Source organism: Chenopodium album, chromosome 4 (genome assembly GCF_948465745.1).
Source record: "Chenopodium album chromosome 4, dcCheAlbu1.1, whole genome shotgun sequence".
Taxonomy (NCBI): Eukaryota; Viridiplantae; Streptophyta; class Magnoliopsida; order Caryophyllales; family Amaranthaceae; genus Chenopodium; species Chenopodium album.
Genome location: NC_137837.1, coordinates 37,083,120 through 37,097,341, shown reverse-complemented (window position 1 = coordinate 37,097,341; position 14,222 = coordinate 37,083,120). Strand labels below are relative to the sequence as shown.

General features: G+C 31.0%; 1 non-coding gene across 1 annotated transcript; it reads right to left on the bottom strand.

The window, feature by feature from the left end:
- Positions 1–1,114: 1,114 nt before the first annotated feature.
- LOC145629525 (small nucleolar RNA R71) lies at positions 1,115–1,221 on the bottom strand. Its single transcript, XR_014111691.1, has one exon. It is a non-coding gene; the product is annotated as a small nucleolar RNA R71 (small nucleolar RNA).
- Between the last annotated feature and the right edge of the window lie 13,001 nt (positions 1,222–14,222).

Genomic DNA, 14,222 nt, shown 5'->3' with positions numbered 1-14,222 from the left:
GATTTTTTATAGCTTGAGATTATTGTTGCACTTTATTTGATGTTTTCTAGTTTAAAAGCATGAAAGTGATTTGAACTAGATTAAGATCATCTCTATTTTAATGATTTCATGAAAATGAGTTATTAAAGTGGAGTTTTATGGATTGTGATTCTTTATTCTCTTGATTTGATTGTAACTAATAGGATGCATGAGAATGATCCTTATAAGTATATACCCTTTTCATTGATTTGCCTAGACTATTGCATGAGAATGAATTGTTTAGGTAGAATCTTGTGTTCTTTGGCATGTTTTTCAAGATAATCATTATTATTCGTCTATTTCTTATCATATTTGACACCCCCGTATCCCTAGAGTCATTCTCCCTTGATTTTAATCATCATTTTCTTGCTTATTTGTAGTTTTAGTACTCTTTACTATATAAAAAAAAAACAACCAACAAAAACAATCCCCTTTTTACTCTTGCATTAGTGAATATTGATGTTGAATTAGTGTGCTTCCCTAGTGGTTCGACCCTTTAATTTCCACTAACTAGTTTGGTGTAAGTTAGGTATTATAAATGATTAATTTGATTAGTGTAGTAGTTTAGCGATCTATTTAACCCTCGATCAAATTTTTGCGCCGTTATCGGGAAAGCGGCTTGTTTAACATTTATTTTTGCTATTGTTAGAGTCTTTTTACTTCCTTTCCTTTTTGTTTTGCTTGTTTATTCCTACTTGTCATTAAGAATCGTGTGCTTAGCATTGTTGTGTTCATAGAGATATGGCAAGGCAAGAGGATGACCTTCTTTTTAGGGAGTTTGTAAACCCAAAAATCTATGAGCTCACGAGTGGTATACTTCTCCCAACCACCGAGACTAATTTCACAATATGCTAGGATGGTGCAAATTGAGCAATTTTCCGGAGGTGTAAGAGACCCCATTGAGCATTTAGACCGATTCTTTGAGTTGTGTGCAATGATGTTGAGCCAAGGTTACATTCGTATGCATCTCTTTCGGCAATCTCTCACTGGAAGAGCAAAGAAATGGCTCAAGCTTTTGAAGCCCAACTCTATAACCACATGGAAGGAAGTTGCGAAGGCCTTTCTCAAGAGGTTCATTTCCGATGAGCAAACCGCAAAAATGAGGAGGAAGATAGCATCCTTTGAGCAAGAACCGGATGAAACTCTTGGGGAAGCATGGGAAAGGTTGAAGGATTTTATTAGAGCAGGTCCTCATCATGAATTCAATCGTAATTTGTTCATGAGATTCTTTTATGATGGCTTGGAGCCAATGTCAAGGACCAATCTTGGGGAGGCCAAAGAAGGTCCCAAGGGAAGCAAAGAGATCTTTGTGGGTTGGAGAAAGTCGACCAACTTAAGCACATAGTTGAGCTCTTGAATGAAGGTCTTTCCAAGTTAAACTCAAGTGTTGATTTGTGTTCAAAACCTTCATAAATCATTGATTTCTCATGTGCTCGTTGTGGTGGGACGGATAATGATGCATCCTATTATTAAGAGTTAAATCTCAAGCATGGTGAAGTTTTGACTTTGAGGGAAAAAGAGTTCGTAACCCAAGCTCAATCCCAACAACTTCAACAACCTCCAAGGCAAGAAAACTCCTACCCCCAAGATGGACCTCTCTTCAATCCACCAACCCAAAACTTTTCATACCTTTCCAACCAAGTAGACAACTCTCAAGATCAAAATCATGACCTATGTCCTCAAGCGTATGAAGAAAAATCCCTACCCGACCACACACAAACCCAAATTCTTCAACAACGTCAAATTATCACTCAACAGTTCTAAGAGATCAAATCTCACAATGAAGGTGTTGATTCCTAACTAACCAAAACTTCTTCTCTCCATTTAACAATAAAACTCTCCATACAATCATTTTATAACCCTTCACATACTTATCAACCCGAAACTTGCAAGGAGGACAAGGTTGTTGACGATGTGGTTGAGAATAAGGTTCAAGAACAAAATGAGGAGCCATTTGATTTAAGTGAACCAAATAAGTTTGAAGTCCCGGTTCCCTTTCCTTGTAGGCAACTTGAGAATGTCGTTTTGAGAGCCCTATGGAGATGAGTGTATGTAGAGTTGATGTGGTCAATGGTGTGATGGCTAATGAGAGTTTACCTCCATGGGATGATAAGGTGACAATGAAGTATGATGACTTCCTTGAAGTTCCCGCTAGGTTTAAAGGCTCTCTCGAGGAGGGTGAGGTTGCCCTTCTTAATATTGAGGATTCCAAGCTTAACCGCCCATTTAGAAGGAAAATAAAGAAGAGTAAAAAAAGAAGAAGAATCAACAAGAAGAAGAGAAAGAGAAAAGATGAGCCATCATTGGCTCTTGATTCATTCCCTCCATTTCCTTGTGGTGATGTGAGACCTCAATAAGTGATAGTTCTCAAGCTTGGGGACATCTATGATTCAATCATCAAGTTCATGATGGTGATGTTCTTTAATCCACCTTGAATGAGGTGAAGGGTTAAGCTAGAGACCATAAACAAGCGTTTTCTCGGGAGGCAACCCGGAGGATTTCTAACCCTTTTTCTCCCCTTCCTTTCTTTGTCTTTTTGTTTTATTTCTTTGTTCTCTTTTAATGTTATCTTTTGTGTCTTGTCTTTCATTGAAGGTTGCTTTTTGAAAGCTTTGAACGGAGTGACATTTGGTGAACTCTATTTTATGCTCCTTTATTCTTTTAAGCTAACCTCCCGGTTAGACCTCTCTTGTTTTCGGTCTTTTAATTTATCTTTGAGTGCTTAGTTTAGGATTATTTTAGGAAGAAGTTGAATGGTTTTAGGTTATTTGCATTTGGTTCTATGGAACCTGGGATCGTTGATGTTGTTATCGAACGATCACTTGTATGATGATTGGGATTTACTTGGATTATATGCCTCGTTTGTGAACCTTTTTATTTCTTCCTCTGTATTTTGTTTTGTTTTCATTTTTTTGTGGCAAACATGAATATGGAAAGATTAAATGAATTTGTTTTGGAATTCGCTCATGCATTTGGAATTGATTGCTTTGATAATGTGCCAAAGAATGTCTTTCTTCCTAATTGATGATGGCCTACACTGTTTGAGAGTGCTTGTGGTTGATATAGACAAATTTTATGCTAAGGTAGCAAGGTTAAGAACTATTGAGGACATTTGAACCCTTAGTTCACGAGAAAGTGGTAAGATGGTGTTGCTCTCTATAGTGGATATGAAACTCTTTAGTTAATATTTGCCTACTTCCCATCCCTTTCGAGGTTTAAATTGTTCAAGCATTTATCAATTTTGTTGAGCGGCGTTTAGGATCCTTGACTATGCATATCTTAATCCTTGCGTTGTCCTCTAACTCCCAAGATCGTGACCAAGCAGCTCTAGGGGAGGAAAAGGGCACCCTTTTCTCATTTTTCTTTATCTTCTTTTTGTTTTGTTACTTATTTTGTTTTTATTTTGTATTTGCTCCTCTTGCTACTCTTTGAGCCTATTCACTTTCTTGATTATGATCCGCATTACAAGCCTTATGACCTTTCGTTTCCCTAACCCTTAGTTTGTGAAGCATTTCGGTTTGAGAATTTGTTTTGTGTTGTAATGAAAATGAGAATATACTATGTTGTTTGTACTAATCAAGAAAGTAAATTGTATATATTGTGTGTAATAAAGAAAATGCATCCTAGAAAAAGCCGTCCTTAGTTAAAAAAGGTAAGGACATCAAATAAGAGTTTAAGGGAAAAAAAAAAGAAAAAAAAAGTAGGTTTCGTTTTCTTCCCTAAGTTAAGCATTGAGGACAATGCTTCGTTTAAGCTTGGGGGGGAGTGTTACTTCGTTTTTGTTTTTATGGAATGTTTAAGTTGAGTAAGCTTGGGGGAGATGGCATTATTGGTATTTTTGTTTGATGTTTGGTGAATTCTTGAGTTTGTTTTTGAGGTTTGATCACCCTTTTGCTTCACTTAGGAAATATCACCAAAATTTTCAAATTTTTACCCCGCTTTAACCATTTGCCTTACGTTACAACCCTAGTAATGACACTTAGACTTTAGAGGGGTGAGGTCAAATTCCGGTGGAGGGAGATAGATTTCAACCCTATGGAGAAAGTATGCATAGTTGAGATGTCGGGATGACCCACTAATTCCACAAATTAAATATTTTTTCTAGTTCCTTCGTGGAATCACGAGGAGCTAACTAGGGGTGATTTGAAGCTAGTGGAAAGAATGTGGTCGTCGTGGATGGGGCTAGGGCTGAGAATGAGTTCTCTATGCTTAGCTTAGGTTTGTCTCTTTTAACCATGAGCATCTTAGAACGTGTTTTCCCCATTAAATTAAGAAAGGTGAGTATTCTTTGGTGCATGTCTCTTCTTTTTTAGTCCAAGCAAAGTATATTCCGCCTTTGAGCTTTATTGGTTTTACTAAACCTTGCCATGTTATGTTGGTCATGATTGTGTTTTCATTTTGTGTTTGCTTTTATTTTTCTTTTTGTTTTGATTTGGTTTTTGTCTAGAGTTGTGGGTTAAGCTCTTAGGAAACCCTCACGAGAGCACACTCGTCCTCTAGGGCGATCTAGGGGTTTAAAGGGCTTGTCTTTACTAGCTAACATTGACCGTGATTCCTACAAAGTAAGTTAGTGTACATTCTTATTTCCTTTAGTGTCTTTTCTTTGCTTGAATAACTCACTCCCTTTCTCTTTTATCTTTGTCTTGCTCGAGGACGAGCAAGAGCTAAGCATGGGGGAATTTGATAAGTGACTTTTATATCACTCTTAGGGAGTAGTTTTAGAATCATTTTTGTGCTCGTTTTTATCTTATTTTCCCTTTTATTCTCATGTTTGTCGTTAATAAAGTTTCTAGTAATTTTGATATGTTTTAGTTTAATTTTTTTATTTAATTGATTTCTAGTTTATTTTCGTATTTTATTTGCTTTCGATTTATTTTATTTTGTTCCTTTTCTTTGTTACTTTCATAGTTTTAATTAGCTTTATGTTTATTTTGTTATTTTATTTTACTTTATTTGCTTGTATAGTTATTGTTTATTTTTTTTATTAGTTTTAGTTTTATTTCTCTTATTTTCTATTTTTTTTATTTATTCCCATTTTATTTATGTCCTTTTATTTTTCTCGGTTTCATCCACGAGTTTGTTTGTGTGTAAGGTTCGAGTTCGAGGTCCAAGCCGAATTCCCAAGCCTTTCTCATCCACCTAGCTGCTATCACCTTAACCATCACCACCCATTTCCTTATCCTTCACCACATCAAAACATGCAAACTCCCTTGCTCCGTTTCACTTACTGCACCACCTAGTACCTTCCCTGCTCCAATTCACTAAGCTGCTGCACCTCCTCACAACACTATTCACCGCATCTACCCACAATCACAAACCACCAAAACCAACACGCACCGCCGCTTAAACCACCAGCGCACACCACAGCTGCAACCACAGCTCACCCTTCACCACTTCAGGGCTCAAAGCCCTCTCAACCCGACAATAACCCAAAATAAGCCACCAGCTCCACCAACAGCCTTCACAACGACACCAAGTAGCAACCCCCCCTCCATTCACCACCTCACACACTACTTCCTCACGCAACCCGCTGCTCACGAACAACTCTCAATTCCCCTACACTTCTCCTCGCAACACTACCAAAACTAGCAGCAGCCGTGCAGTGTCCAGCCACCACACACCGCACCCCTGCTGCAGCTCCTCCATCATCACCGAACAAAAAAACAACCCTCCAATCTCGGCGCCTATTGCAATTCGGCCCCTCAATTAAGCAAATATCTGAGTAAATTCCAATTTTAATCAAGTCCAGGCAAACCGCATAGGAGTTTGATCGAAATACCAAAAAGTGTCAAAAGAGACAGAAACTTTCGATGTTTTCTTATTTGAAGAGGAGTGGCCGAACACACCCATGGTTTGACCGATCCAACTCCGTAGTTCGGTCGAACTTACCGGAGGTTCGATCGAACCACTTCACGAGCTTCTCACGTGGTTGTTAATGAAGATCAAATGGTGGTGTTTGCTTGATGCCGATTTTTTATGATGATTAGCAATGGTGATTTGATGATGTTGGCTGTTAGTTTGATTTGGTGAGGTGCAAAGTATGGGATTATTTCCCATTGAAGCAAAATCGAAGAAGAAAGGAATGGGTTTGACGGTTTAATTTGGGGAATTGGTGGGTTTACTTTCATTTAAATTTTTCGTTTCTTTTTATTTTCTTTCCTTATTCTTTTTTTTCCTTTTCTTTTCTTATTTAGTTTCTCTTTTATATTTCTTTTGTTTCCTCCTTATTTTCTAATTCTCTTTTATTTTACGTAGTTTTATTAGCTTTGTATAAATACCCATTTTTGGGTAATTAGAAGAAATCAATTAATTATTCTATTTTCTTAATTAGTTTTAGGTTAGATTCTCTCTCTTTGGGTTAGATTAGATAATTTTAGAGAGATAAAGTAGATTTTTGATCAATTTTCTTCTTTGTATTCAACTTTTGGTGAAGTATAATCTTCAATCAAGAAATACTTTCATATTTTCATCTTTAAACAAGTTCATCTTTAGTAATCTTTTAGCTTTATTTATTTGCTTTATTGTTGATTATTTTCATTCATCTCTTTAGTTTATCTAGTTGTTATTGTTTTCATTGTTCTTAATCATGCTTTGTTTTGTGTTTCTAAAATTTATTTCTAGTTTTGATATTAAGTTTTATCTCCCTTCTCTAGGCTAATTTCTTAGCTAGGGAGGGGGGTGGAAAATATGTGTTCATATTGGATGAATAATGAAGGTTGGATTGAACTCATGCCATAAATTGATGAAAGACATGATTTTTGATAGCTTGAGATTATTGTTGCACTTTATTTGATGTTTTTTAGTTTAAATGCATGAAAGTGATTTGAACTAGATTAAGATCATCTCAATTTTAATGATTGCATGAGAATGAGTTATTAAAGTGGAGTTTTATGGATTATGCTTCTTTATTCTCTTGATTTGATTATAACTAATAGGATGCATGAGAATGATCATTATTAGTATAGACCCTTTTCATTGATTTGCCTAGACTATTGCATGAAAATGAATTGTTTAGGTAGAATCTTGTGTTCTTTGGCATATTTTTCATGATAATCATTATTATTCCCCTCTTTCTAATCATATTTGACACCTGCGTATCCCTAGCGTCATTCTCCCTTGATTTTTATCATCATTTTCTTGCTTATTTATAGTTTTAGTGATCTTTACTCAAAAAAAAAAAAAAAAAAAAAAAAAAAAAAACCAACAAAAACAATCCCCTTTTTACTATTGCATTAGTGAATATTGATGTTGAATTAATGTGCTTCCCTAGTGGTTCCTTTAATTGCCACTAACTTGTTTGGTGTAAATTTTGGTATTATAAGTGATTAATTTGATTAGGGTAGTAGTTTAACGACCTATTTAACCCTCGATTAGTCGTTAAATGCATTTGAGTTTCATTCGATTCAAAAAAGCTTTGTTTGAATGTGTTTGACTTTCACTTGATTCAAAAACCTTTGTTTGAATGTGATTGACTTTCATTTGATTCAAAATAATTTGTTTGAATGTGTTTTACTCTCATTTGATTCAATTAGCTTCAATAAATGCATTTGATTTTTATAAGATTCAAAAAGCTTTGTTTGAATGTGTTTGTCTTTCATTTCATTTAAAAAGCTTTGTTTAAATGTGTTTGACATATATTTGATTCAATAAGTTTCGTTGAATGCATTTAACTTTCATTCGATTCAAAAGGCTTTGTTTAAATGTGTTTGAATTTCATTTCATTTAAAAAGATTTGTTTAAATGTGTTTGACTTTATTTTTTTCAATTAGCTTGATTGAATGCATTTGAAATTCATTGGATTCAAAAAGCTCTGTTTTAATGTGTTTTAATTTCATTTGATTAAAAAAAGCTTGATTAGGGTAGTAGTTTAACGACCTACTTAACCCACGATTAGTCGTTGAATGCATTTGACTTTCATTCGATTCATAAAAGCTTTGTTTGAATGTGTTTCACTTTCACTTGATTAAAAAAGCTTTGTTTGAATGTGTTTGACTTTCATTTGTTTCAAAAAGCTTTGTTTGAATGTGTTTTACTCTCATTTGATTCAATTAGCTTCGATGAATGCATTTAATTTTTATACGATTCAAAATTCTTTGTTTGAATGTGTTTGTCTTTAATTTAACTTAAAAAGCTTTGTTTGAATGTGTTTGATTTTTATTTGAATGTGTTTGTCTTTCATTTAATTTAAAAATCTTTGTTTGAATTTGTTTGAATGTGTTTGAATTTCATTTAATTTAAAAAAGATTTGTTTAAAAGTGTGACTTTATTTGATTCAATTAGCTTGATTGAATGCATTTGAATACCATTAGATTTAAAAAGCTCTGTTTGAATCTGTTTAAATTTCATTTGATTAAAAAAGCTTTATTTGAATGTGTTTGACTTTCATTTGGTTCAATTAGCTTCATTGAATGCATTTTATTTTCATACAATTTAAAAAGATTTGTTTGAATGTGTTTTCTTTCATTTAATTAAAAAAGCTTTTGTTTGAATGTGTTTTAATTTTATTTGATTTAATAAGTTTCGTTGAATGCATTTGACTTTCATCATATTCAAAAAGCTTTTTTTTAATGTGTTTGACTTTCATTTCATTCAAAACGATTTTTCTGAATGAGTTTGCCTTTCATTTGATTTAACTGGCGTCATTGCATGTATTTGACTTTCATTCGATTCAAAAAGCTCTGTTTGAATGTGTTAAATTTCATTTCATTCAAAAAGCTTTGTTTGAATGTGTTTTACTTTCATTTGATTCAAAAAACTTTTTTTGAATGTGTTTGACTTTCATTTGATTCAAAAAGCTTTGTTTCAATGTGTTTGTCTTTCCTTGCTTTGATTAAAAATTATTTGTTTTAATGTGTTTGACTTTAATTTTATTCAATTTTCTTGGTTGAATGCATTTAACATTCATTTGATTCAAAAAGCTTTGTTTGAATGTGTTTGACATTTATTTCATTAAAAAAGGTTTGTGTTAATGTGTTTGACTTTAATTCAATTCAAAAAGCTTTATATTAATGTGTTTGACTTTCAGTTGATTCAATGAGCTTCGTTAAATTCATTTAACTTGGATTCAATTCAAAATGATTTATTTGAATGTGTTTAACTTTCATTCGATTCAAAAAGCTCAATTTGAATGTGTTTAAATTTCATTTGATTCAAAAAGCTTTTGTTTGATTGTGTTTTACTATCATTTGATTCAATTAGCTTCGATGAATGCATTTGATTTTTATACGATTCAAAAAGATTTGTTTGAATGTTTTTGTCTTTCATTTAATTCAAAAAGCTTTGTTTGAATGTGTTTGACAATTATTTGATTCAATAAGTTTCGTTTAATGCATTTAACTTTCATTCGAATCAAAAAGCTTAGTCTGAATGTATTTAAATTTCATTTCATTCAAAAAGATTTGTTCAAATGTGTTTGACTTTCATTTTATTCAATTGGCTTCGTTGAATGCATTTGACTTTCATTTGATTCAAAAAGGCTTTGTTTGAATGTGTTTGACTTTCATTTGTTTTATAAAGCTTTGTTTGAATGTGTTTGACATTTTTTTATTCAATAAGCTTCTTTGAATGCATTTGACTTTTTATCTATTAAAACAGCTTTGTTTGAGTGTGTTTGCAATTCATTTCATTCAAAAACATTTGTTTGAATGTGTTTGGCTTTCATTTGATTCTATTGGCTTTTTTGAATGCATTTGATTTTCATTCGATTCAAATAAGCTTTATTTGAATGTGTTTGACTTTCACTTAAATAAAAAAATCTTTGTTTTTAATGTGTTTGACTTTCATTTGATTCAAAAAGCTTTGTTTGAATAACTTTTACTCTCATTTGATTCAATAAGCTTCGTTGAATGCATTTGATTTTTATACGATTCAAAAAGCTTTGTTTGAATGTGTTTGTCTTTCATTTAATTCAAAAAAGCATTGTTTGAATATGTTTGACATTTATTTGATTCAATAAGTTTCGTTGAATGCATTTGACTTGCATTTGATTCAAAAAGCTTTGTTTTAAGGTGTTTCACTTTCATTTCATTCAAAAAGATTTATTTGAATGGGTTTAATTTTCATTTGATTCAATTGGCTTCGTTAAATGCATTTGACTTTCATTTGATTCAAAAAGCTCTGTTTGAATGAGTTTAAATTTTGTTTGATTCAAAAAGCTTTGTCCGAATGTGCTTGAATTTCATTTGATTCAAAAAGCTTTGTTTTAATGTGTTTGACTTTCATTTGATTCAAAAAGGCTTTGTTTGAATATTTTTTACATTCATTTGATTCAAAAAGCTTTGTTTGAATGTGTTTGACTTTCATTTCATTTAAAAAATTTGATTCAATATGTTAGATATTCATTTTATTTAACTGGCGTCGTTGAATGCATTTGAATTTCATTCTATTGAAAAAAGCCTTGTTTGAATGTGTTTGACTTTCACTTGATTCAAAAAGCTTTGTTTGAATGTGTTTGACTTTTATTTGAATCAAAATGCTTTGTTTGAATGTTTTTTCTCTCATTTGATTCTATTAGCTTCGTTGAAAGCATTTGATTTTTATACGATTCAATAGGCTTTGTTTGAATGTGTTTGTCTTTCATTTCATTTCATTTAAAAATATTTATTTAAATGTGTTTGACTTTATTTGATTCAATTATCATGATTAAATGCATTTGAATATCATTGGATTCAAAAAGCTTTATTTGAATGTGTTTGACTTTCATTTGGTTCAATTAGCTTCGTTGAATTCATTTTATTTTCATACAATTCAAAAAGCTTTTTTTGAATGTGTTTTCTTTCGTTTAATTAAAAAAGCTTTTGTTTGAATGTGTTTTAATTTTATTTGATTTAATAAGTTTCGTTGAATGCATTTGACTTTCATCCGATTCAAAAAGCTTTTTTTTAATGTGTTTGACTTTCATTTCATTGAAAAAGATTTTTTTTAATGTGTTTGCCTTTCATTTGATTCAACTGGCTTCATTACATGCATTTGACTTTCATTCGATTCAAAAAGCTCTGTTTGAATGTGTTAAATTTCATTTCATTCAAAAAGCTTTGTTTGAATGTGTTTAAATTTCATTTAATTCTAAAAGCTTTATTTCAATGTGTTTGACTTTAATTTGATTTAAAAAGCTTTGTTTGAATGTGTTTAACTTTCATTTCTTTTTATTTTAATGTGTTTGACTTTCATTTCATTCAAAATGATTTGATTCAATTGGCTTAGTTGAATGCATGTGAATTTCATTCGATTTAAAAAGCTCTTTTTGGATGTGTTTAAATTTCATTTGATACAAAACGCTTTGTTTGAATGTGTTTGACTTTCATTTGATACAAAACGCTTTGTTTGAATGTGTTTTACTCTCATTTGATTCAATTAGCTTCCTAGAATGCAATTGATTTTCATACAATTCAAAAAGCTTTGTTTTAATGTACTTGTCTTTCATTTGATTCAAAAAGCTTTGATTGAATGTGTTTGACTTTTATTTGATTATATAAGCTTCGTTGAATGCATTTTACTTTCATTCGATTCAAAAAGCTTTGTTTGAATGTGTTTAACTTTCATTATATTCAAAAAAATTTGTTTGAATGTGTTTAACTTTCATTTGATTCAATTGGCTTCGTTGAATGCATTTGACTTTCATTCGATTCAAAAAGGCTTTGTTTGAATGTGTTTTACTTTCATTTGATTCATAAAGATTTGTTTGAATGCGTTTGACATTTTTTTGATTCAATAAGCTTTGTTAAATGCATTTGACTTTCATTCTATTAAAAAAGGTTTGTTTGAGTGTGTTTGCATTTCATTTCATTCAAAAATATTTGTGTGAATGTGTTTGCCTTTCATTTGATTCAATTGACTTCGTTGAATGCATTTGAATTTCATTCGATTAAATAAAGCTTTATTTGACTTTCACTTGAATAAAAAAATCTTTGTTTTAATGTATTTGACTTTCATTTGATTCAAAAAGCTTTGTTTGAATATCTTTTACCCTCATTTGATTCAATTAGCTTTGCTGAATGAATTTGGTTTTTATACGATTCTTAAAGCTTTGTTTGAATGTGTTTGTCTTTCATTTAATTAAAAAAGCTTTGTTTGAATGTGTTTGACATTTATTTGATTAAATAAGTTTCAGTGAATGCATTTGACTTGCATTCGATTCATAAAGCATTGTTTAAATGTGTTTGACTCTCATTTCCTTCAAAAAGATTTATTTGAATGTGTTTAATTTTCATTTGATTCAATTGGCTTCGTTGAATGCATTTGACTTTCATTCAATTCAAAAAGCTCTTTTTAAATGTGTTTAATTGTCATTTGATTCAAAAAGCTTTGTCCGGATGTTTTTAATTTCATTTGATTCAAAATCTTTGTTTTAATGTATTTGACTTTCATTTGATTCAAAAAGGCTTTGTTTGAATATTTTTGACTTTTATTTGATTCAAAAAACTTAGTTTGAATGTGTTTGACATTGTTTTGATTCAATAAGCTTTGTTGAATACATTTGACTTTAATTTCATTCGATTCAAAAACCTTTATTTGAATGTGTTTGTCTTTCATTTCATTCAAAAAAATTTGTTTCAAAATGTTTGACATTCAATTTTTTTAATTGGCGTCGTTGAATGCGTTTGACTTTCATTCGATTCAAAAAAGCTCTATTTGAATGTGTTTGACTTACACTTGATTTAAAAAGCTTTGTTTGAATGTGTTTGACTTTTATTTGATTCAAAATGCTTTGTTTGAATGTCTTTCCTCTAATTTAATTCAATTAGCTACGTTGAATGCATTTGATTTTTATACGATTCAATAGGCTTTGTTTGAATGTGTTTGTCTTTCATTTAATTCAAAAAGCTTTGTTTGAATGTGTTTGACATTTATTTGATTTAATAAGTTTCGTTGAATGCATTTAATTTTTATTCGATTCAAAAAGCTTTGTTTGAATGTGTTTGAATTTCATTTCCTTCAAAAAGATTTGTTTGAATATGTTTGACTTTCATTTGATTCAATTGGCTTCGTTGAATGCATTTGATTTTCATTCGATTCAAAAAGCTCTGTTTGAATGTGTTTAAATTTCATTCGATTCTAAAAGCTTTGTTTAAATGCGTAAAACTTTCATCCGATTCAAAAAGCTTTGTTTGACTGTGTTTGACTTTCATTTTATTCAAAATGATTTGTTTGAATGTGTTTGACTTTCATTTCATTCAAAATGATTTGATTAAATTTGCTTTGTTGAATGTATTTGACTTTTATTTGATTCAAAAAGCTCTTTTAGGATGTGTTTAAATTTCATATGATTCAAAAAGATCTGTTTGAATGTGATTAACTTTCATTTTATTAAAAAAGCTTTGTTTAAATTTATTTTACTCTCACTTGATTCAATCAGCTTCGTTGAATGCATTTGATTTTCATACGATTCAAAAAGCTTTATTTTAATGTGTTTTTCTTTTATTTGATTAAAAAAGCTTTGTTTGAATGTGTTTGACATTTATTTGATTCAATAAGCTTCGTTGAATGCATTTTACTTTCATTCGATTCAAAAAGATTTGTTTTGTTATTTTTTACTTTCATTTCATTCAAAAAGATTTTTTTTAATTTGTTCGACTTTTATTTTATTCAATTGGCTTCGTTGAATGCTTTAGATTTCATTCGATTCAAAAAGGTTTTGTTTCAATGTGTTTGACTTTCATTTGATTCAAAAAACTTTGTTTAAATGTGTTTGACATTTTTTTGATTCAATAGCCTTCGTTCAATGCATTTGACTTTTATTCGATTTAAAAAGCTATGTTTGAATGTCTTTGCATTTCACTTCATTGAAAAAAGATTTGTTTGAATGTTTTTGCCTTTCATTTGATTCAATTGGCTTCGTTTAACACATTTGACTTTCATTCGATTCAAAAACTCCGTTTGAATGTGTTTAAATTTCATTTGATTCTAGTTTTAATGCATGAAAGTGATTTGAACAAGATTAAGATCATCTTTATTTTAAAGATTGCATGAGAATGATTTATTAAAGTGGAGTTTTATGGATTGTGCTTCTTTATTCTCTTGATTTGATTATAACTAATAGGATGCATGAGAATGATTCTTATTAGGATAGACCTTTTTCATCGATTTTCCTAGACTATTGGATGAGAATTAATTGTTTAGGTAGAATCTTATGTTCTTTGGCATCTTTTTTATGATAATCATTATTATTCCCCTCTTTCTAATCATATTTGACACCCGCGTATCCC